Source organism: Lissotriton helveticus, assembly GCF_964261635.1.
Source record: "Lissotriton helveticus chromosome 1_1 unlocalized genomic scaffold, aLisHel1.1 SUPER_1_unloc_1, whole genome shotgun sequence".
In the NCBI taxonomy this organism is placed as follows: Eukaryota; Metazoa; Chordata; class Amphibia; order Caudata; family Salamandridae; genus Lissotriton; species Lissotriton helveticus.
Genome location: NW_027611648.1, coordinates 4,924,683 through 4,950,602, shown reverse-complemented (window position 1 = coordinate 4,950,602; position 25,920 = coordinate 4,924,683). Strand labels below are relative to the sequence as shown.

Genomic DNA, 25,920 nt, shown 5'->3' with positions numbered 1-25,920 from the left:
GTGGTAGCCTGAGAGTACTTGGATGTAGGAGTGAGGATTTATAGAATTTTCAACATTTTATTAAGCTCACAAAGGATACATGTACCCTATGGACTTGTAACATTGAATCCCAAAGGCAGAAATTAAAGTCATATGCACAGGCACCAAAACAGATATTTAAAAAAGGATACTATTAATTAATTTTTAATCTAGATTTCTGGGACGGGAATTTCCCCTCCATGGACAACAGGCATTTTTCCCCTGCCCTGAGTTACCACCTACTTGTATCTAGTATCCTGACTTTTCAGTTTTGGCCTCTGCCGCACGCAAATCTGTTGTGTATTGCGAGGACTATGCCTAGACATATCCCTCAACTATGGTCCAGAGTATGAATCAAGGGCAATGAAATTAAGGCGTACTTTCAAGTGTTCATTGTATTCCACTTGATTAACCTTTGTTAGGTTTCTCTGCACCTGGATGTACCGGGTGCAGAAAAACAGGACACCATTTTTGTCCAGACAGGAAAATTAGACTGAAAAGACGCACAAGACTCTGGGTGCAGCAGAAGCAGCCAAGACTTATGCTGTTTTTTTACAAACTGGGGGAAACACACAATTCTTCCCTTTGTTGGACATTTCTTTACCCTTCCCTCCCCTGCTTCACCCATCGCCCAACCAACCACATGCATATAAATACCACCTGCTTAAATCAAGTGGTAAATAAAAGCCCAAAAACATTATGAAATAATGAATGGCATGCGGTTTAACAGGCAGAAGAATCTGTTCCTTGTGGCAACTCCCCAGTCAATGGCGTCAAACTGGTAATTGCACATTACTGCGATAAATCTACCACAAAACAATTACATTAGATTTTTCTGCCTCCCCAGTACTGTGCAACTTCTAACAAGGGACTATGAGGGGTCTTGGACCGGTCCTGTGACCTGGAGGGTCACACCAAGTGTGCCCTTATTTAAGGCAGACGACTGTCATGGGTTTAACAGCTAGAGCGGTGGTGGCAATGCACCCTGTTGTAAGGATCAATAGCCTGATGAGATCTTTGCATCATGGTCAGTGGAGTGGCTTCCTACTGACACACCCATATAATGCTCCATTTCTATACCTGTGCCCAGACTTTGCGCTAACATCAAGTGTGTGTTTAGGGTGTTGGTGCGCGTAGAATAAATGCAATGTGAGAGTGCGACAGAGTAAACAGCATCTCCTGCCTGCCAGTTGTGTATGCAAGTGGGACCATCTATCCCTCTTTTATACCATAGTTCAAAGTCCTCTGATACCAAGGAATAAAGTGCACTACAAAGTACTCAGGTGCCTGCTGTGACACCAGGGCTGGTGTCAGCCTATCTAAGTTGAGGGGACATCACCTGCAGGCTGAATTACTTAATGGAGAAGCTGTGTACCTGTCCTGAAAAGCCTAGAAGTCTGCCTAGAAGCCTGCCTGTCTGGTAAGAAAGGGAAGGGAGGAGAAGGCTGTCCTGGAAGAAGCAAGGTCTGACACATCCTCGTTATCTGTAGGGCGGGCCGGAAAGCCATCCAGCAGGACCAGCTAGTCTGAGGGATTTCCCGCCCCGCCAAGACTCTACCAACAGTTCAAGGAAGAAAATAAAACTCTACGACAAAGTGATTGTTGAGGCCCAGTTGGACGATTGTGTGCTGCCAACGGCGTGTTCAAGGTTGCATTTGCCAAATTCCTAACACAACAGGGTCTGAATCTACAAGATTCCTGGAGAGCATGTGCTGGGCTTTTAGCTGCTGAATTTCTGACTACTCTGTGTCAGAGGTCCATGAGGGACTACAACTATCCAAGTGTCGAACACCCTGTCTGAGCTTACGCCTGTGGTCCAGCCGGCCATAGTGTGGGCTCAATTGCTGACGGTCGGTCCTCCAGAGGGGCTGGACTTACTGACAGGCCAGGTGTGACTGCTACCTTGGGACTGCTGATCTTCAGGCAAAGGCAAAGAAAAGACAGAGTGGGTGTCCTACTGTATGCAGCCTTACATCCAGGACAAAAGCGCTCCACAAAAGCCTGCTGGTGGGTCACTGCTCTCTCAAATGTTCGGGCGTGCCATTCAAGTGCCGGGAAACAGGAAAGAGACCCAGACAAGACTGACTCATCCTGTGGAAGGACAAGACGCTTACGACAGAGCATATACACATTGGGGTGACTGGAGTGACAGAACTGCACCTAAACTATATTCATGGTACTCCTAAATGCCCCTAGAGGGGAAGAGGGTATCAGAACCGGACACACCTGTCTACAGCACATGGTAGTCTGGCATGCCTGCACCTTCCTTTCACCCAGACTGTCCATAAAGTTGATTTTAGAGCTGCTACGCACATAGCAGGGGGAATCTCAGACCATTCTCTGGTGGAGGTGCAACTCGATGGTCCGGTTGTGGACTTCATCCTACCACCAAGGGTTGATCCGTGATATTTAAAAGACAAGACGTACAAAGCTCGTATGAGAGATAGAGCAGAATTCTATTTTAAGGAGAACGGGCGGCCTGTTGAATCAGCTTGCGTGCTATAGGGTGAATTTAAGGCAGTGATTCACGGCCAGATACAAGCCTTGATTGGGTGAATGTCGAAGGAACGTAAATTGAAGTGCGAGGTTCAGGACAGGGAATGTGCTTTCCTGGAGGTTGGGTTGGCAAGTGGGGAATCAATTTCTCTCCGATTACACCATCAACTGAAGCAGCACACATTAAGAGCACTAATTGAAAATAGCGTGCAGTCTTGCGCTGGCTACCCAGCATTGTCTCTATGATGTCGTTGATAAAGCCAATGAGTTGCTTAAATGGTTAGAGAGACAAGACAAAGGACGGAACTGGATCCTGGAGGACACTGACAACAAGGGGACGGAAATACTGGGAGAGACTTCCTGAAAGACCTGACCCTGCAAATGCTAACGAATGAGGACCGAGACGCACCAGACCAAGACCTGACAATAGACTAAATATATAAGACAATAGGAACCTTGAAAACAGGGCAAGCGATGGGGCCTAATGAGCCCCCCTTAGAATTATATAAAAGCATGATGGATAAAATCAGGGAGTGCCTCCCGAGGAGGTTTCAGACTGCCTGAAAATAAGGGTGTCTCCCGGAGGACCAAAGAACGTCTGAGGTGGCGGTCATCCCAAAAAAGGATGAACCAGCAACTGAGTTTGGGTCTTATAGACCTCTCTCCCTGCTTAATTTTGAGACGAAGGTCCTTGCGTAGGCCCTGGCGATCTGCGTGCGGACAGTAATTGCAACAATGGTTCATCCTGATCAATCGGGCTTTATGCCACACCAGGGAATGCGCTTAAATCTCCAACACCTTAATGGGGTACCACATGCAATAGGGGATTCCTTTGCTGAACCAGTGGCGCTGCTGTTAAGCTCTTGTATGTGGCCCCTCTAGCGAGCATGTGCGTCAATAATACAGTCTACCGAGTCTTTGCCGTCCGACAGGGATGTTCCTTGTCTCCTATGCTCTTCACACATGTTTGGGTTCACTAGGACCTCTCTTATGGGGTATTCCAGTTGATCAGGAGTGGGATGTGAGAATCTCCGTCTGCTAAGACGTTTTGTTATATGACACATAGCCAGCCTTCCTTAGTGAACGAATCCTACACATTTTTCACATACTTGGAGATTATTCAGGAGATAATATCAACTGGAAGAAGTCCTTAATATTCCTGCTGGTGGCAGGGACCCTGCTGCTGCACTCTAGGTGCACAGTTCGGGGGGCACTACATGGCTTTAAATATTTGGTTGTGTTCATTACAAGAGAGCACAGGCAGGAACACACTCCCGAAATTAGACAGTCTTCGCTGGGATCCCCCACACTTGCGGGCGCTCCCCCTCTCCTTACTGGGCTGGGTGGCCCTATTTAAAGTGATCACCCTCCAGGGTCTCCTGTACATTGTGCAAAAAATTCCTTTAAGATCCCACCAGACATTTTTTTTCAAAAGGTAGTCTGAGAACTTCGGCTCCTGTTGTGGGATGGTGGCACGTCACGCTGAGTAAGTTGCAGAGGGGAGTTTATTAAGGTGGACTGGCGGTCCGGAGCATTCACAAGTATTACTGGGCCACGCAGATGGTGGCAGTCAACAACTGGGTTTTTGCGGACCGTGAGGAACCTGCTTACCGGGTAGATAGATAGTCCATGGGCAAGAGAGGTTACCCCACCTGGTGCTCTATCGAAGAAAGCTTGAGGGCACCCTACCTATTCGTAGCCAAACAGTGGTAAGGGTGTGGAGAGAGGCTACCAAGTATTTAGGCTGGGAAGGTAAGCTGACTGAAATTACTCCACTGTATGATGGTGATCTCTTAAGTGCAGTGGGAGGATTGCAGGGCTTCACAAAATGGGGATTGATTAGCTTAGAGCGGCCGGGCGATGTGTGGGGGGACAGGTGCTTGTGTCCTTCACGATCCTACAACAAAAGTATAAATTAGGTGACTAAAAACGGTTCTGACATTTGCAGGTGGCCACGCTCTGCAAAGTCACATCCGGGAAGGGGGGCAGTTGCCTGATGCACCCCACTGGAGGACCAGCTACTAATTGATCTCCTGACCGAAAAAGCATTCTCAACCATCTATAGGAAGTTGATCTACAATTCTCTGGATCACTTGGGGACCTGGAGAGCTGTGCGGGAGAGGGATCTAGGCACGCTTGGCGATGGCGATTGGGTTGAGGCCATTCAGGGTGTCAGAGAGTTGGCAATTAGAACTCATTTTTGTCTAATTTAACTACAGATACTGGTACTGCCAAATCAATGACCCTGTTTACATTAAAGGGCAGCTTGAACTCAGGGCTCAACAACAGACTCGATTGAATAAATGACCATCACGCTGCTTATCTTGCCAAGACACAGGTACTTTGTAAATCTCTTTTTATTGAACAAGTGCTCAATCGATGGTGTTGACACCGAAAATAAGGGGCACATTAGTGAGAGTGATGAGACCAAAAACACAAAGTCTGCAAATATAGAGTGAGTAACATAACCAAGGTTCTGGAGGTCGCTGGGCTGCAAGACGACTTGCCTTTTGGTTCTGGATCATCCAGGGATGCAGACAGGCCAGTAGGACTGGGACCAAGACAATAGTTCTCTACAGATCTTCACCAGCAGAGAAGGCTGCAGTGCCCTTAGGTCGCCAAGAACTGAAATTTCTCCTGTTGTATCTAAGGTTTCCCACCTGTCCTTGCGCCTAAAAGGGGGTGAGGACAGGAAGATCGCTTGCTCCACCTAACAGTAGTGTCTGGGGTCGAATTACAAAGGCGGCAAGGCCTTTGAAAATCCTTGCCACAGATGGCTCTTCCTGACCAGGGGGAGGTGTGAGCACCTCCACCCAGGAAAGACATCGTTATCGACCTCGAAGTGCACAGGCACTCTCCCCATGAGGACACAACACACTCTGGTGGTGGCTGGCTCAGGCCAGTCGGTGACCACAATAAGGATTGGTAGATTTTAGGGGAGCCCTCTAAGGGGTACTCTGTGTGCAATTTTTAATAAATCGGACACTGCAATCAGCGCAGGTATATTTCCTAGGACAGCGAAAACTCTACAGCAGGTCTTGCTCATAGTCCTTCTACTGTGACTTCCACTACTGAAAATTAACGTTGAATTGTTAAACCAGGGCCAGGATCTGGACAGGAGCCAATGAACAGGAGGGCAACTCACCAGATAATAGAAGTCTTCTGTCTTCACACGCACTTAGAGAGAACAATGCCATCCCATGTATTGCATGACAAAGAGACCACAACCATCAGTGAAACACTCACCTCTCAAATGTGATTCGTTAATAAGAATAAAATTAACATAATGCGTCCCTGGGGACCCCACAGATACATCGTTCCTACCAGTACCATAAATGCTTGGGGTCCCGCAGGTAAACCTAACAGTGCTACAAAGGCTTAAGCGCCCTACAGGAAACATTTTGCTAGCCCAGTGCTACAAATGCTATGTGCTCACTGCAGCAAGACTGGGCGCTCTAGGGGCGCAATTAAGTTGCTTGGCATTCATCTACACTTGGCTAAGCCACGTGATAAAGGCAGTAGATCAGGATGATTCTCCTCGATCAGAAGTAGCTCTCACTATTGAAAAGGCGAAGACCCTGGTATAACACAAACGGAGACATGCGGTTAGGCTCTACCAGGACATGCAGTAAACTATTCATTTATGTATATGTAGGATTAGATTGCTTTTTTTTAAAACATTTTTATTTAAAGGTGGCACAAGCAATTGAAGCACATACAGAGTATTTCATTTAACAAAACTTCCATCATCTGTGTAAATATTACAAGAAGCAGTTGCAGAGAAAAAAAAATAAAAATAAAAAGACGACAAAGAATAGAATCAGTAAAAAGAATTGCAAAATAGTAAGATAAAACAGGGCTTAGTTGCACATTAATTCAATTCGCAGGTAGGAAACAAGCAGCCCCATATTCTATCAATTTTGGGCCGTGCTTTTGCACCTCTTTTCCTAGCTAGCAGTAGCTCCATGTGGTGAATCTCTGTCACCAAGCACCACCATTCGTTTGCATGAGGTGGTTGTTCCGCCATCCATGCTCGAGCTATAACCAGCCTTGCACATGCTAATAAAATAAAAATTAGATCTTGAAATAATAAAGTGTTGAGTTGCAGGCCTAAGAGAATCATATCTGATGATAATGTAACCTCAATGAGGTGTTTCGATCTCAGAGTATTTTCTATACTGTCCCAAAAGGGAGCAAGAACAGGGCAAAGAACCAGCATATGTTCTAAATCGGTAGCCTGAGTATTGCACTTTGGGCATTTAGTACAATCACTGAAAGCATTGTTGGGAGCCCATTTACTTATTTGTAAAGGGGTATAGTAAAGTTGACATATCGTTTTATAAGCTTGCAGTTTTAAGCTTGAAGAGTGGACTAATGTATCGATTTTGTTTAAAAAGGAGGAAATATCATTTGAACAAATACTGGTAGTAAACCGTAAAGCCCATTTCAGTGCTATTTTGGGACAGTCATCTATCTTGCATTCAATAAAACATTTGTATCCTTGGCTAATGGTATTTTTCTTGTTCCCCGCTCCTTTATACATACATAGCCAAAAGCCTGAGTCAACAATCTCTTTAAGGTTTAGTTTCCCTATAAGGAAGTCGCGTATTTGTATGTACTTAAAATAAGTATTTGCTGGTAATTTATATAATAGCCTAAGTGTATCAAAGTCAAGGAATCCTGCTGACCCATATAGGTCCCCCAATCTTGTTATGCCTCGGTTCGCCCATATCTTACATCCTGAATCGCTAAAAATACTTGGTAATCCCGGGTTATTCCAAAGAGTTAAAAGAGAATGGTAGAATGATGCTTTATTCTGAGTCATTACTGTCTTCAATATGTTTATTATATCTTTCGCTGTCTTGAACTTAACTCTTTTAAAGTAATTCGGGTCATTATTTCTGGCCAAGAATTGTAAGGAATTTGATCCTAACATAAATTGGTGGAAAAAATATGGATCGCTAGAATTAAACAAGCTCTGTAACCGTCCCAGAAATGAGGCAAAGTAGTACAGTCTGAAATCTGGATAATTAAGCCCTCCTTTAATGAAAGGTAATTTCAGGGAAGAAAGTGCTCTACGATTCTTTTTAAAGCCCCATATAAAACTGCCCAATATGCCATCAAGTTTCCTAAAAAATATTTTATTTATCTTCAAAGGAATGCATCTAAATAAATATTAAAAAAAAAAATTGTGAAGGAAGCAAGAGTTTTGTGGAGGAAGCAAGACTTTTGTGGAGGAAGCAAGATGGCGGACTGAAGCCGCCACAGTGAGGACGCTTCTGCTGGACCTCCCGACCTTCATGCTAAGCTGAACCAAACGGCATCAAGAGAGCTAGGAGGATGGAGAGATAGAGATACGTTTCTTTTTCGTACGATTGTACGATGTATGCAGACGAGCAGATGACTTAAGAGCCTGGGACCCTAAGAAGCTTTAAACTTCTCTTCAGAAAAGTGGTTAACTCGCTAGATAAACTTTTTAAAATTACTTACTTGCTGCTGCTTGCTCGAGAGAGAGAGAAAAGACGCTGTACAGAGCCACGGCAGAGCGGAGCAGAGCGCTGCGGAGGGGAAAGCGTCAGGTAGGAGCAAGCCAGCGGTTTTCCCAGTTGAGAGCTCAGGGCGGCAGCGAGGGTTAAACGAAAGTGGCGAGGACCAGGAGTAAGAAGAGGCTTGAGAACGGTGCAGCGATGGCCCCTAAACAAGCACCCAAAAACCCCCCTCGCCCGAATAAACTGCAGAAGGAGACTAATGAGGGTAAAGAGACTGGTGTGCCGGTGGGGGTTAAACCAGCAATAGCAGCACCAGAAACTGTAACAGTAATAGCAACAGCAACAGCACTAACACCAATGGCTGTTACCAAGCATGCCTCTTCCCCAAGCGCTCTCACTCCCTGCATACAAGGAAACCAAGTCAGTAAACCAGTAGTAACCCGTCCGTTGGTATTACTGACCTCAGAGGGGAAAGATACAGCATCAAGTGCTGGAAAGAATGTAAAAGGAAAGAATGTAAATGTAACTTTTAGCAATAAGGGGCTAGCTAGTCCTCCGGTTTCTTCTACTACTGTCCCCATGGCCAATAATCATACAGACGTTGGCTTTACCACCACTAATGGCGTGCCTATAACTACAGACGACACCATTACAATTTCAGTCAACACATTCCAGACGGAGGCAGATGTGGCGCAGAGTTTCGTCGAAAACTGTCAGGGTCCTGAGGGGGCGAGCAGGGTGGCTCAGACCCCAGGATCTGACACGGATAGAGTTAAACTGATCAACGATGTTGTATCTAATCAACCTGATTCACCAGCTAACTCAGACAATGATATTGTGATTACCAATTACATAAACACAAACATAGCAAATGCCTCAAATGGGACTGCAAACGAAATTGGAAAGGGGGAAGATCTAGCCAGAATTGACCTTTCAGCAGCAGAATCTAACGAGGATGAATATGAGGATCTAGGGGTTGGAGAGGGCCTCGAGGGTGAGGAGACTGAAGAGACTGAAGATGAAGGGAAAGCTAAGACCAAGGTCAAGAAGGGCAGGGGCTTGAACTTAACACTCTGCCATCGACATTGACATCTGCCAGTGCCCGGGAAAAACTTTTGAAAGATTAGAGCCCACTGCGTAAGTGGATACAGGCAAAAGGAGGAGTTAAAACCATTTCTAAACGCCTCTCTGGCAATAATAACATAAATAACTTTAAGACTATATCTGCCAGTAATCATATACCTCCAGACTCTCTGCAGATAGCTTCACAGAATGTAATAGGTAAAGGCTCCAGTTCCGTTACTACAGTGGGTGAGAATGCTGACTCCTCGTCTTCCTTTCACGTTGGCAGTGAGTCTCAGTCTACTCAGGCCCCTCATACTGCATTAGACCTAGCACTGATACCAACGATACCAACCTCACCCCAACAACAGCCATCTCAAGCAACTGCAGCCTCCCCCACGGGAACTTCTTTGGATCTAATTTTGAAGACGCTATTAGAACATCGCCAAGAAGTTCAGCTCAGCTTCTCTCAATTAAGGGAGGACAGCTGTAAAATGCAGAGCTGTCTGCAGGAGGTTAGAGGTAAACTGCACAATGTCACTGAGGAGATTGTTGAAATACAGCAGAGGATTGTCACAGTTGAGGAAACTCTTGCTACTACTGTAGTATCTTCAGATTGCCAGGATAGAGACATTCTGGTACTTAAGAATAAGGTTGAGGACTTGGAAAATCGCCAACGGCGCAAGAACCTGCGTTTCTTTGGAATCCCCGAGGGGTCAGAAGGGGCAGACACCCGGGCATATATGGTCAAGTTTCTGCACAAAGCCTTCCCAGACCTATCCGATTGGGATTGGGATTCCCAAATACAAAGAGCTCATAGATTACCTTTGTTCACGAAGAAAAAAGATGGCAGATTTCCTAGACCTATACTCATTTATCTGGGAAATTTCTTATTAAGACAGGCTATTTCCATCAAAGCCAGGCCCAACAAACCGGTGACTGTGGATGATGTTACATTCTTTACGAAGTCAGACCTTAGCAAAGTTACAATGGACAAACAATGAGAGCTGCGAAAATTGATAGACCCTTTAAAATCTATGGGGGCAGTGGTCTATCTCCAGGAGCCCGCCAGGCTTAAAATTATAAAGGCATAGAGGGTTGGCTCTCTTAATTTTTTTTTCTGTCATTCTCTTTCCGTGTGTTTTTCACACCTTTCTATTTTCCTCTACTCTTCTAATAAGGCATTAAGGTACTCATGTATGATTTAATACGGAAGGAGGGGGTCCTTGAGGAGCTCCCACTGACTGGCTGCCCATCCAGCGGCAGCAGAAGATAGGGGTAGGCTTTCGGGTAGGTACAGCGTGTGGGGAGGGATGTAGGTTGAGGTTAGGGGGAGTTTGTGGGAGGGGTGGCAGGGACCTAGGGGAAACTGAAAAAGGTGACACAAGCAGGCACAATGGCAGGTACAAATTTACAATCTTAGAAGTGTTTTTTTTTTTTGAAGCAATTGTTCAAGACATATCTGAATTAAGACATGTGTCAAGTTAGCTGCCTTGCTTGGAATGTTTCAGGGCTTAATAATAAAAGCAAAAGACAACTTGTTTTTGAAGAATTAAAAATGTACAACCCTCACTTTGCACTATTAAATGAAACACATATACGATACCAAGATAGGAAAATATTGGAGCAAGGGGGGTATGAGCTTATAACATGCACACCATTGAATGCCTCTATCCGTGGGGTGGCTATACTCAAGAGAAAGTTATTTAAGGTTGAAGTTAATAGGGTAGCATCGGATAAAGCTGGAAGATGGGTAATTGCTCAAATTACGCTATCTAATTTTAAATATACCCTATGCGCAGTGTACGGGTCTAATCACGATGATGCAGCAATATTCGACCGATTAAAAATTGAACTACTAGGCTGGGAAGGGAGATATTACTTATGGGGGACTTTAATTGTGTTATAAACTACGCAAAAGATACTACTAAGGGCATTCCCTCACAAAGAATGCGCAAGACTAGGGCATCTATTTTAGAACTAGCCCGTATACATAAACTGAAAGATATTTGGAGGCACCTTCACCCTGTGCTTGCTGGATACACTTATCACTCTATACCACATAAAATGTACTCGCGCATAGATATGGCTTGGGCAACGACCCATATTTTGGAGTGTTGTAAAATGGAGATTTGCCCTAAGGTAACATCTGATCATAACCCCATAATGGTAATCTTCAAGATCGTATCTAAAAAGACAGAACCTAGGCTTTTCTCCTTTCCCAGACATTTGATATCTAATCCGAGGTTCACTTCTCTTTTGAAAGAACATATAAAAATTGCTTTTTGTGTCACTGAATAATTTGTATTTTAACTCACCACGCGCTAACAAGCGCCAGGGCACTCACCTGCACTGGGAATTTCAGCGAGCAGCGGACCTAGCGCTCACTCGCTGTTTAACTTTCCCCTGCCTCAAACGCCAAGCCGGCGAGAACTTAGGCCACGCCCCCTGAAGGCCACGCCCCCCTGACGCTGTATTTAAGGCGCTGCCTACAAGCGACCTTCAATCTCACGATCGCGCACTCCTGAGGCGGAAGCCGGGAGGTTTTAAAAATTGCTTTTTGTGTCACTGAATAATTTGTATTTTAACTCACCACGCGCTAACAAGCGCCAGGGCACTCACCTGCACTGGGAATTTCAGCGAGCAGCGGACCTAGCGCTCACTCGCTGTTTAACTTTCCCCTGCCTCAAACGCCAAGCCGGCGAGAACTTAGGCCACGCCCCCTGAAGGCCACGCCCCCCTGACCCCTACATCATGTGCTGCCACCGGAAGCGCAGCGGACGAGCGCAGCGGGAGCGCCGTTTGCGCGCCGAAGGCGCACCTAAGGCAAGCCCGTCTGCGCCCGTCCGCGCCCAGCCGGGCCTAGGGCCAGAACCCCTGCCGGACCAGACAGCCCTTGGGGTAAGCTATTCACGCCGTGACCTCCTTAGTCTTAGACCCCCTATTGATATTACATGTAACTATATCTATGATCCGGAAGGCCCATACAATACATGTACTCGCTGCCGCCCTGTCCAGCTCAAGCTCCCCTGCCGACATACTTTGCCCACAGCTCTCAAACTAGCCACCCTGAACTGCCGCTCTCTCCCCAGACATGCGTTGCTAATCAACCATCTCATTGAGGATCATGAGCTCGATATCCTGTTCCTCTCAGAAACATGGATTACAAACCACTCGGACTCAGACGTCATCCTGGCTACCCCCCCAGGTTTTCTGGTTCAATCCCAGCCCCGCCCTTTGGGTAGAGGAGGAGGCCTGGCGATCATCTACCGGGACCACCTTACCTGCAGAATCCACGACGCCCAGATCACGGACTCTGAAAGCCTCCAATTTTCCATCCACGTAGGTCCAACCCACACGCTTGTGGGACTCCTAATCTACCGCCCCCCCGGCAATATGAGCTCTTTCACTAGAGCGCTCCTTGAGACTATCGCATCGCAAGCCCACTCCACCCCCAACTTCTCCATAATAGGGGATCTTAACATCCATTTCGATGACCCCACAGATACAGGAGCGGCTGAATTGATTGGAGAACTGGCAACATTTGGCCTCCATCTAGCTAATTCTGGTGCCACGCACACTAAAGGCCATCTGCTGGATCCAGTATTTACGAATGACACCACTCTTCAAGTCACTAAGTCCCTTCCCCTACCATGGACGGACCATTTCATGGTCCCTTTCCGCATTCCAGGAGTAGCCAAGAAACTCCACAAACCCACCACCTACATTAAAGATAGAGCATGGGCCAGACTATCCCCTGAGGACTGGACCAAAACACTGAATTTATCGATCCCGACTCCCTCGGAAGACCCGACCACCGCGGACAGTAAATTCAGAACCTGGATTACCACCTCCCTTGACTCCATTCTCCCAATAAAAACTCGGGAAAATAAGAACCATAAACTAGGATCCGCTCCATGGTATACTCCGGAACTCCGGGTCCTTCGCAAACAATGTAAAAAAGCTGAACGGACATGGAGAAAAGACTGGCAGCACGCAAGTAAAGTGGAGTATCAACAAACGGTGAGACTATACAAAGGTTCCCTAAAAATCGCCAAAGCCTCTCATTATGATACCAGGATTAAAAACGCTACTAATTCGGCAAGGGAATCATATCTCATCGTTAAAGAGCTACTGAAAAAATCTGTCCCACTCTCATCTAACACTACGCCTGTGGACAGAAGTAATGAGCTGGCCAACTACTTCAACGCCAAAATCGACCGCATCTTAACATCTCTGCCCCCTCCCAGCCTACCCAACAACTCGAATGACGAGGGTTTCGCTAACTACGCAGTAAATAGCACGCTTCCTCAGCTCACCTCCTTCAAAGCAGTAACTAGAGACGAGGTAGAATCCACCTTAACCAAAATGAAAAGTGGATCCCCGTTAGACCCCGTCCCGATCAGATTCCTCAAAACTATTGCCCCAGTCGTAGTACCCACAATTACGGAGCTCATAAATACATCACTCTCCCAAGGCTCGGTCCCCCCCAGCTGGAAATGTGCAATTGTTAAGGCACTCCTTAAAAAACCCCAGCTTGACCCAGCCGACATGGCGAACTACAGACCTATTTCTCTCCTCCCTGGTACCAGTAAGATGGCTGAGAAACTGGTCAATGGCCAATTGTCATGTTACCTGGAAGCCAATAACATCTTACGGCAGTCCCAGACGGGTTTCCGTCCAGGTCATGGCACGGACTCCGCCCTCCTCGCTGTCATCGAGGAGGCGAGATGCATCCTGGATTCAGGAGGATCAGTGGCAGTGATCCTCCTGGACCTAAGCGCAGCCTTCGACACAGTCAACCATCGTGTCCTTCTCCATCGGCTAGCTGCTGCAGGGATTGCAAACTCAGCGCTCAAGTGGATAGAGTCCTTCCTCTCAGGGCGATCGTACCAGGTGTGGGATGGCGAATTCCACTCTGCCACCCTCCCCCTCACGAGCGGAGTCCCCCAGGGGTCCTCATTAAGTCCAACCTTATTTAATGTCTACATGGCCCCCCTTGAAGACGTTGTCACCCCCTTTGGGATTAGAATAGTAAGCTACGCCGACGACACCCAACTAGTCGTCTCACTTTCCCAATTGGACAAACACCCGGACAATCTCCAAAACTGCCTTAAAAACATACACACCTGGATGTGCGAGTCAGCACTTAAATTAAATGGGTCCAAGACTGAGGTCATGCTTCTGGGCAAGCAGTGGTCCACCATCCCTCCCTCGGTCTGGCCAGACGTTTTCGGAGAAATCCCCACCCCGAAACAGGAAATCAAAACCCTAGGAGTCTGGCTAGAGCCCGAGCTGTCACTGAAGACTCAAGCCACCAAGACAGCAGGGACCTGCTTTGGCCTAATGCGCTCCATCAGGAAGATCCTTCCACTTCTCCCGCCACTATCCAGGAAACTCCTAGTACAGGGCCTGGTACTCGCAAGGCTGGACTACTGTAACATGATATACCTCGGAGCACCAGAATCTACCCTCACCAAACTCCAGCGAACGCAGAACGCAGCCGCCCGGCTACTCTGGAATCTCCCCTCCAGAGCATCAGCCAGGCATGCAATCCAGGACCTCCACTGGCTTCCTATCCGCCAAAGGGTCGATTTCAAGACCCTCTGCACTGCACATAAGCTGCTTAACGGTTCCGGCCCAAACATCTTAAGAAACCTGGTTACCCCTTACAAAGTCTCCAGGTCCCTCCGCTCGGAAAATGAGAATCTGGCCAACGTCCCCAGGCATAGGAAGACACGCTCAGGTGGCCGCCGCTTCTCGATCAATGCCTCCACGAGATGGAACGCCCTCCCCCGTACCCTCCGACTGGAATCCAATCACCTGCGGTTCAGGAAGAAATTGAAAACGATACTGTTCCCTAAATAAAAATTTCCCCCCTGTCTGCCCTCAGGTTCGCCTTCAAGATTTTAGCGCGGGGATGCCCTCGGGTCACCATGCGCTGTACAAATCGCTAAAATAAATAAAAAATAAAATAAATAAAAGAATTTCTAGAGTTTAATATTGATACGGCCAAAATTACCTCAGTTTGGGATTGTTGTAAAGCTAGCATCAGAGGCTTTGCCCAACAGTTTATTATACAACAGAATGCCAATCGTAAGGAAGAGATCCGTTTAATCACATCAAGGATAAGGGGGTTAGAAGAACATTTGGCCGAAATTACTAGAAAAGAAGGTGCGGGGGCCTCTCATAACCTAAACAAAGCTAGCCTAGAACTCAAGCTGATAACGCTACGATGCGAGACTTAGAAATTTTTAAGAGATAAAGTCATCACTAAACTACATAAATATAAACTTTTGCAATATGAGAGCGGCGACAGAATAGGTAAAATCCTCGCTTATAAAATTGCTGAAGACAGAGCCACTTCTTTAATTAAGAGCATAGAAAGTGCAAACGGTATTAATTATACTCGCCCAGATCAGATATTGCAACAATTTGTAGAATACTATACTAAATTGTACACCCCCGAAGGTGTCCCCCCTACGGAGCTAGTGGAAAACTATATCAGAAACAATTGGCGGCTAGAGAAGGATATAGTAGATATGGAAGGACTGGAAAATGACTTTACTCAGGAAGAATTAAAATTAGCTATTTTTTCTCTTCCCTCTGGGAAGGCTGCGGGGGATGACACTTTGCCGATTGAAATTTATAAAATTTGCTGCGAGGAACTACTTCCATTATTTTGTTCAGTCATTAATTAGATAAGTACAACAGATAGGGCCCGACCTCTTGGAACACTGCAAAAAATATCCTTTTCCTAAAAAAGAACAAACCACCTACAGAGTGCGGGTCTTACCATCCAATCTCCTTGATTAATGCCAATGCCAAGGTATTTGCTAAATTAATTGCCACAAGACTTTCTCCCCTCATGCCTAAGCTGGTTAGTGAACACCAGCATGGCTTTGTATTGGGCAGAGATACAACTCAACATGTAAACACGGCTATAACCTTGTTTGACATAGCTGCCATTAATCCCTCCCCACTCGGAATACTACTCGACGCTGAAAAAGCTTTCGACCGAGTGGGGTGGGATTATCTCTGGGTAATCCTTAAAGAAATCGGGTTTAAAACTAAGTTTTTAACGAAAATTCAAGCACTTTATGAGTGTCCTAATGCTGTAATTGGGTGTGATTGTTTACTTTCTTCTAAATTTTCAATTTTGAGAGGGACCCGGCAGGGATGCCCGCTATCACCTCTATTATTTGCTCTGGCCATGGAACCTTTCATTAATGCTATACAGGCGCAGGTGATGATAAAACCATTTATATCTGGGACAAACTCGCTTAAAATTACTACTTACGCGGATGATTTGGCAGTTTATACAACTGATGTGATTGAAGCTATGGCAGGAATTATCAAAGAAGCAGATGCATTTGGCGAAGTTTCAGGATACAAGTTAAATTTAGGCAAGACTCAAATTATAGCCAATTACAAACCACAGATACAGGTAACTGGAATATGCCACGCTGCTACCTATCGAGGTATTAAGATAACATCCAATATCAAGGACATAATGGCATTGGACTATGATGCTTTACTAAAAGAAACTCAGACTCTCCTTAAAAAATGGCATAAGGTGCCTTTAAACCTTATTGGGCGAATCAATCTTATTAAAAACAACATTTTGCCAAAATGTTTATATTTATTTAGATGCATTCCTTTGAAGAAAAATGTAGGATTAGATTGCATTGCAGGTTAATTCTTATTTCACTATTTTCCGCACACAACATACAACATAGATTCCTCACGAGCGCCCCCTGATGAAGGGAGAACCCCCAAAATGAATTGGGTCAGACTGAATTTGAATTTACTTGCGGAACAGTGGGTTTTGAAAGTGATTTTATGAGAATAAATATGCTTAAACTGGAATACAGGTGGATTTTCTTCCAAGGGAAGGAGATATTGATGCACTTTTACGGGTACAGGCTGTGGAGCAGGAGACACAGACCAGATCTAGTCTGGGCGCTATATAAACTCTAGCCACACACATCTACCTTCTGGCACGCGATGAGTGGATTACATAAACACTACAATAATGAATGAAAAATACACGGCATGCATAGACGAGGTTTGCTATGTAACCTCTGGACTCCTGTAAACCTAAACAAACACCTGTAATCAGACACTAGGGACATCACCTGAAGCTCCTAAGATTCTCCTTTTGTTTGGTATCTTGTTTTTGGAAGGTGGGTTTTTAGGATAAGCTATTTTTAGGTGTCTTCTTTTATTCCAGGATGGGCACTAGTTTTAGCATTGTCAGCTGTTATACTCTGCATACCAATGCAGTACGTAAAATACAGCCTGCATACCACAATCCATGGCTGTATCCCATAGAACATCCTTACCTTTTAACAAAAAGGACCCAAGGCCTTCTGGACTTTATTCAGTTAACCAGACGCATCTCCCAATCGATTGACATTAGTTATAGGACTCAGCGTGAAGGAACAATTGGTGAAATGCCTCACAGTAGCCAACAATCTAGCACCTAAAAAAAGAGCGCAATAAATGTGTCTGGTCTCTGTCGCAAGGGTTGGTAGTTAAATGCCACTCTAGATTTTTACATAGTGACTTTTCCGGGCTCAGCTCTGTAGGATACCAAAGGGCGCGAGTCCTGTGTTTATTATTAGAATACGTTCTAAAAGGAGCAATGTTATCAAAGGCAGCATTTAAAGCCATACACTAGTCCGCCAAGGCGTGCTTTATGTCTTGTTCCTTTGAGGTTACAGAGAAATCCAATTTTTCAGCGATAGGAGTAATGCGCGGCCATTGACAAGAGACTATATTGCTCAGGTCTTGTTTCTCAGGCAACCCAGCTTTAGGTATTTGAAAAAAGAGTAATGAGTGGTCAGTCCACGTCAAGGCATGGGCTTCACAAGTTAGTGCAGTAGAGGTGGTGAAGAGTAATGAGTGGTCAGTCCACGCCAAAGGCATGGGCTTCACAAGTCAGTGCAGTAGAGGTGGTGAAGATTAATGAGTGGTCAGTCCACGTCAAGGCATGGGCTTCACAAGTCAGTGCAGTAGAGGTGGTGAAGAGTAATGAGTGGTCAGTCCACGTCAAAGGCATGGGCTTCACAAGTCAGTGCAGTAGAGGTGGTGAAGAGTAATGAGTGGTCAGTCCACGTCAAAGGCATGGGCTTCACAAGTCAGTGCAGTAGAGGTGGTGAAGATTAATGAGTGGTCAGTCCACGTCAAAGGCATGGGCTTCACAAGGCAGTGCAGTAGAGGTGGTGAAGATTAATGAGTGGTCAATCCAGGTCAAAGGCATGGGCTTCACAAGTCAGTGCAGTAGAGGTGGTGGAGAGTAATGAGTGGTCAGTCCACGTCAAAGGCATGGGCTTCACAAGTCAGTGCAGTAGAGGCGGTGAAGAGTAATGAGTGGTCAGTCCACGTCAAAGGCATGGGCTTCACAAGTTAGTGCAGTAGAGGTGGTGAAGAGTAATGAGTGGTCAGTCCACGTCAAAGGCATGGGCTTCACAAGTCAGTGCAGTAGAGGTGGTGAAGATTAATGAGTGGTCAGTCCATGTCAAAGGCATAGGCTTCACACGTTAGTGCAGTAGAGGTGGTGATGATTAATGAGTGGTCAGTCCACGTCAAAGGCATGAGCTTCACAAGTCAGTGCAGTAGAGGTGGTGAAGATTAATGAGTGGTCAGTCCATGTCAAAGGCATAGGCTTCACACGTTAGTGCAGTAGAGGTGGTGATGATTAATGAGTGGTCAGTCCACGTCAAAGGCATGAGCTTCACAAGTCAGTGCAGTAGAGGTGGTGAAGATTAATGAGTGGTCAGCCCACGTCAAAGGCATGGGCTTCACAAGTCAGTGCAGTAGAGGTGGTGAAGATTAATGAGTGGTCAGTCCACGTCAAAGGCATGGGCTTCACAAGTCAGTGCAGTAGAGGTGGTGAAGATTAATGAGTGGTCAGTCCACGTCAAAGGCATGGGCTTCACAAGTCAGTGCAGTAGAGGTGGTGAAGATTAATGAGTGGTCAGTCCACATCAAAGGCATGGGCTTCACAAGGCAGTGCAGTAGAGGTGGTGAAGATTAATGAGTGGTCAGCCCACGTCAAAGGCATGGGCTTCACAAGTCAGTGCAGTAGAGGTGGTGAAGATTAATGAGTGGTCAGTCCACGTCAAGGCATGGGCTTCACAAGTCAGTGCAGTAGAGGTGGTGAAGATTAATGAGTGGTCAGCCCACGTCAAAGGCATGGGCTTCACAAGGCAGTGCAGTAGAGGTGGTGAAGATTAATGAGTGGTCAGCCCACGTCAAAGGCATGGGCTTCACAAGTCAGTGCAGTAGAGGTGGTGAAGATTAATGAGTGGTCAGTCCACGTCAAGGCATGGGCTTCACAAGTCAGTGCAGTAGAGGTGGTGAAGATTAATGAGTGGTCAGCCCACGTCAAAGGCATGGGCTTCACAAGTCAGTGCAGTAGAGGTGGTGAAGATTAATGAGTGGTCAGTCCACGTCAAAGGCATGGGCTTCAAAAGTTAGTGCAGTAGAGGTGGAGAAGATTAAGTCCAAGATTGTGGCCCGCCGAGTGAGTAGGGCCTGTAATCTTTTGTTGCAGTCCTCAAGTCTTTAAGTCTGATAATAGTTTTGCTACTTCCATATCTAAAAAATCTTCTCCATGATAATTAAAATCCCCAAGCAGGAGAAATGTTTGTGATGACTACACATAAGTCGCTAAATAAAATAGTCAGGTTCCAAACAACTAGCCTGCTAATTTGCCCCTACAGCTCTGGATGTGGGGCTTGGAAGACTTACTCTGCTCAATCGGGGAAGTCCTGCTGCAGACCGGGATGTCAAAAAGATACAGCACAGTCTATAAAAAAAACAAAGATGGTATATACAATAAAATCAGAAGCAGCCAAGTTTTTGTCTTTAAAAGTATTAAGAAGTACTAATGCTCTATTTTCATTTGCCTGCAAGGTCCGCTGTGTATTCCTTATATATTTCTCTGAGAGAAAGCACGAGTGACTGAGCGAAAGGGCTATAGATTTGTTACCACAATTCCTGGAGGGAGATGGGGTAGTCATGTTTGGTGGCTGCCAAAACTATTTTCTACCTTTCTAGGTTTAGGGATGCTTATAGTTTTGTTGCTTGCTGTTGCATTATTTTTCTGCTTTACTGAGGGTGTTATACTCCTTTTTTTCCTGCACTTGTACTTTGAGGAGCTGTTCCTGCCCGGGTGGCCATTTTGTTCGGCTACACTCTCCCTCCGGGAAGCGCTCTAGTCGCTGCAGGCGTCCTGCCTAACCCCTACTCAATGGCCCCAGATCGGACGCGTGCACCTCGCTTAATCTTCCCAATGGCCCCAAGCGCCGGGATGCCTCCAGGTAGCTGTGCGCTTTACCAATACTGGATTTACAAGTTACTATTTATTTTACGCAATGTTTCTTACTGAAACATGGCTGCACATGAGCTCCCGCCCTGATGTAGCTGCAGCTTTACTGTTTAACTATGCTATCGTCAGGAAAGACAGGAACTCCAAGACAGGTGGTGGCATTGCTATAATTTATAAAAAGTCCTACATGTGCAAATTTGAAGACCTGCCATTTACGAGCTGTGAGGCAGCTTTATTTAAGCTTGCCCTGACCCCTAAGTTCACCTTCTCAGGCATACTAGTTTATCGTCCACCATGGCCATCCGGTCCATGGGCTTCATCCTTTCATGACCTAATAACCCCTTTTCTCTTAAATGCCACCAACTTCTACTTCTTGGGCGACCTCAACTTACGCTTGGATGACTCTGCATGTACTAATAGCGCTACTTTTATCTGGCAGCATTGAATATTGCACTTTGCAACTCCGGTCCCATTCATGTGGCCGGCCACCCTATTTTCTCCAGTTTATCCAACATTCAAAGCCCACCAGCTCTTCCCTTATGTTGGTCTGATCACTTTGCGATCGGCTTGCATTTCGAGATCTCAGTGAACTCACCTGCAGCCGCACCTAGCATCAGGAAACCAACTATGAACTGGGGAAAACTGGACATTGAAGCTCTCAATAAGATTCTGTCTTCCAATGCTCCTATCACAAAACAAATGTCTGTCACTCTTTCGGGTGGCGTCCAAAAGTGGCTTTTACATGCCATTGATACCTGTCTCCCACCCTCTATTAAGAAGGTGAACAACCACAGCCCCCTGCCCCTTGGTTCACTGAGAATTTAAAAACAGAGAAAGCCAAATGCAAAGCTTTGGAAGGATGCTGAAGGAGGAACTATGCGCCTGACAACAAACTTGCATATAAAAGGGAAAAAAGAGAATACCACACTCTCTGTAAGTCAGCTCGTGCTGAATATGTCTCCTCGACCATCTCTAGTGCGCTGAATTGTTCCAAGACATTATTTAAAATGGTCAAAGAACTTTCTGGATCTGAAACTCAATCTACTCCCCCTTCCCTGAATGGTTTACAATGTGAAGACGTGGAGAAATTCTTCCTCCATAAAGTGGAGAAAATATACTCTGAAATGAAGGGCATAAAACCAGGTACCCCCCCATCAGCAAGCACCTACATCCCCTCAAGCAGCCAGAACCATCTCTCACAGAGACAACAGGATCGCTGAATCCACGAATAAACTGGAAATGTGGGCTCCATTAGATATGAACTCCCTTATACGACTCATAGCCAATATTAAATCTGGCTCACCCTGTGACCCTCTTCCGATCTCGGTGCTCCAGCAGATTGAGTCGCTTTCACTCACAATAATCATGGAACTCTTGAATGCCACCTTACAGGAGGCAATGGTTCCACCTGAGTGGAAACCCGCAATGGTGCTTCCTCTTCTGAAGAAGGCTAACTACCGGCCTCTTTCATTGCTCCCTGCAAAAAGAACAATGGATGGACAGAATGCAGAACAATGTCATATATTCACCCCAGTACAGCGATCTGGCCTTAAATCCATCGTTTTATTCCTCACTATCCCATTCCAGTTTGGACCCAGCCGTATGGAAATCAGTCTTGAACCTGCACCCAATGGGAAAAGTCGAGCCCGAACTGCCAGGACAGGTCCTCCCTGGAATGGTAACAAGCATCCTAGGACCGGTGTCCAGCTTTCAGCCCCCCTCAGCCAGGATAGCTTGACTCCAGTGGCATGGAGAGCACGGGACCAACGTCTCGGTATACCTGTCACACTCGGGGTGACAAATGCAAAAAGAACAATTGATGGACAGAATGCACAACAATGTCATACATTCACCCCAGTACAGCGATCTGGGCCTAAATCCATAGTTTTTTTGCTCACCATGCCATTCCAGTTTGGACCCAGCCATATGTAAATTTGTCTGACCCTGCAACCAATGGGAACAGTCCAGCCCGAACTGCCAGGCCGGTCCTCCCTGTACTGGAAAAAAGCATCCATCAGCCAGGATAGCTTGACTCCAGTGGCATGGAGAGCAAGGGACCAATGTTTGGGCATACCCGTCCCACTTGGGGTGACAAATGCAAAAAGAACAATTGATGGACAGAATGCATAACAATGTCTTACATTCACCCCAGTACAGCGATCTGTGCCTAAATCCATCGTTTTTTTTGCTCACCATCCCATTCCAGTTTAGATCCAGCCATATGCAAATCAGTCTTGACTAAGCATGGGCGGATTTTGCGGATCCACGATTCACGAATTTGCGGATTCACAGATCGTGGATCCGCAAAATCCGCGGATTTTGCGGATCGGCGGATTTGGGGGCGGGGCTTCCTCGAGTGTGTGGGCGGGGCCAAACGGACGGGGCTTCCATGCGAGCGCGCATGCCTCTTGTGTATACAAAAGGTCAGAGACCGATCAGAGCAGCAGATTAAGAGACAGAAGCCCCTGGTCACAGGAAAGGCACGGGGATTGCGCTCGTGAAAGTCAAAGATGCAAATGTCTCTGGCCAGCATCACGATTTTTTTTGACCTGATGAATGAGTCACTGCATTTGCGCTTCAACTAGTTCCAGCGACCAAGTGTGTGTTGCTATGCAATCGTGCCGAAGTGAGCAGGGGTCCCTTGATTGAAATGTCCATCATAGTGGGTAAATGGCGGGAAGACGGTGCACACCTCGAGTGTGTGGGCGGGGCCAAACGGACGGGGATTCCATGCGAGCGCACAAGGCACACCTGCCCAGCCTCCACAACGCTCACGATTATTTTTTGGCTGATGAATGAGTCACTGAATTTAAGCTGCAACTAGGGCACATGCGTCGTGCCAGAATGAACCCTGCCCTTCAGACACCATGTAAATAATTTACGATGGCGCCGGCAAGCTGCCAGCGCCATCCTGCAAAAGTTACTTAATTAGCTTCACCAGGAAGCTCCAACTGATAAAATAAAGCAGGCGCTCGAGCCCCTGCTTTATCTTATCTGTTAGAGCTTCCTGTCGAAGCTAATTAAGTAACCATTTGAGGATGGCGCTGGCAGCTTGCCGGCGCCATCGTAAATTATGCAGGCTTGAACTTTTGACCGCAAAATCCGCTCCGATCGCGGATTGCGGATTCTCGGTAAATCCGCGAGAGTTCGCGGATCGCGGATTTACCGAAAATCCGCAAAATCCGCGATCGGAGCGGATTTTGCGCTCATGCTTAGTCTTGACCCTGGACACAATGGGAACAGTCCCGTTCTGAATTCCATCAATTGTGTGTCTTTTGCTTTCTCACCCTAAGTGCGCCGGGTATGCCCAGAAGCGGTTCCAGGCTCACTGTGCCACTGGAATCAAGCTATCCTGGCTGATGGGGGTTGAAAGCCCAAAACCGGTCCTAGGATGCTTGTTTCTGGTCCAGGGAGGACATGACTTGGCCTCCCATGAGGCACAGGGTCAAGACTGATTTGCATATGGCCAGGTCTAAACTGGGGTGGCATGGTGAGCAAAAGAATGATGGATTTAACCCAGAACTCTTGACCGGGGGGTGAATGTTTTGATTTGTTCTGCATTCCGTCCATCAATTGTGTGTCTTTTGCTTTCTCGCCCTAAGTGCGCTGGTAGTATGCCTATGCCTAGACATGGGTCCCAGGCTCAATGTGGCAGTGGAATCAAGCTATCCTGGCTGATGGGGGTTGAAAGTCCAAAACCGGTCCTAGGATGCTTGTTTCCGGTCCAGGGAGGACCTGGTTTGGCAGTTCAGACTGGACTGTTCCCATGAGGCACAGGGTCAAGACTGATTTGCATATGGCCAGGTCTAAACTGGGGTGGCATGGTGAGCAAAAGAATGATGGATTTAACCCAGATCTCTTGACTGGGGGTGAACGTTTTGATTTGTTCTGCATTCCGTCCATCAATTGTGTGTCTTTGTTTTTTATTTCATTGCTCCTGGCCTTCTTGAAAATCCCAGAAAGACACATTAATTCACAGCTATCTCAGTCTGTCGAGTCACAACATTTTGTACACTCATCTCAGTCGGGCTTTAGAGCCAGCTTTTCAACTGAAACTACCCTTCTTGGAGTTACGGAAAGGCTGCAACATCGTTTAGGATCTGGAGAAACGATGGCCCTCATATTACTTGATTTGAGAGCAGCTTTCGGCACGGTGTCTGACACCGTGTTAGTGAAAGCCTTACGATCTTTGGGTGTTACCAGGCCGGCACTCAACTGGCTTATCTCTTTTCTCACCGACTGAACGTTCCAGGTCTTCGCCCCAACGGCCAGTTCTGTTACTCATTCCTCTCCCTGCGGGGAACCCTATGGCTCCATTCTTAGCCCTTTGTTATTTAACATGAGTGTCAGACCTCTGGCTGACATTGCAGAGGAGGCGGGCTGACCCTGTTCTCCTATGCTGACGACACCCAGATAGTCTTCTCTCTCTCTATGGAGAGGGTGTCTGAGACATCTGCTCTCCAGATGGGGTTGAGTAAAATTGCATACTGGTTGCAGGCCAATTTTCTCAAACTCAGTGGAGAGAAAACTAAGGTCCTGATTCTGGGGAAGAATAAAGAACTTTGGGGTCCCTAAAACTAGCCTACTGAAAAACTTCTTTTTACATAATTATATTTTCATTTTATATAATGAAAACGTAGCTGAAATAACACCTGTACTTCACTTGATAACTTATCCCCGATTCTCCTGCACTTAGAAGCATGATCACAGTGCACGCACTCTTCAGCAATCACCATCACTGGGAAGAGATCGGCTCAACCAATCAGCACGTGCTCTTCAGTCATCACTGTGAATAGATCGGCTCAACCAATCAGCACGTGCTCTTCAGTCATCACTGTGAAGAGATCGGCTCAACCAATCAGCACGTGCTCTTCAGTCATCACTGTGAAGAGATCGGCTCAACCAATCAGCACGTGCTCTTCAGCCATCACTGTGAAGAGATCGGCTCAACCAATCAGCATGCTTAGAATGCTGCCACTAATACTGTCATTTGTCTGCATTATAGGCCCTGTGAGAGTGAGAAGTATGGACATCGACCGGAAAGTAAGAGTGTGCCTATCTGGGTGTGGTATGATGAGGGAGAAAGGATATAAACTTGTTTTTAACATGCCATCTGGCATTAACAGTTGTTAATTGTCTGTCCCCTCGTTGCATTCCCTCGCCTTTGGCTCTTTCACTTAACAGCAGATAACATCCTTTGCAGGGCGTTAATCTTGTTTGTTAATGCCCTCAGAAGCAGGCGATAAGGCTTAAGGGATAAACTGTGATAAAAGCAAATCGAAAGTCCTCCCAAGAGGCTTGATACTATAGTCAGTTCTTTTCAGCCGTAAGGCACACTCATTCACACATTCAATGTACACTTATGTCACTCATGCCTTCAGTCATTCCAAGGGGCCCTCGAAGGTAAGCTTTGTATCGCTTCTACATGGTAAAGGAAGGTATGCCAATAATTTCTTGGGTATTTAAAAGAGACAAAGTTTCAGAGGGTTAGGTGATTCTGGTCACACCTACACACCC

At 46.3% G+C, this 25,920-nt stretch overlaps 1 long non-coding RNA gene across 1 annotated transcript in view; it reads right to left on the bottom strand.

Annotated features, from left to right (window-relative positions):
- The window catches only part of LOC144805417 (uncharacterized), a 63,262-nt gene that overhangs the window by 780 nt on the left and 36,562 nt on the right, over positions 1-25,920 (bottom strand). The window lies entirely within an intron of this gene.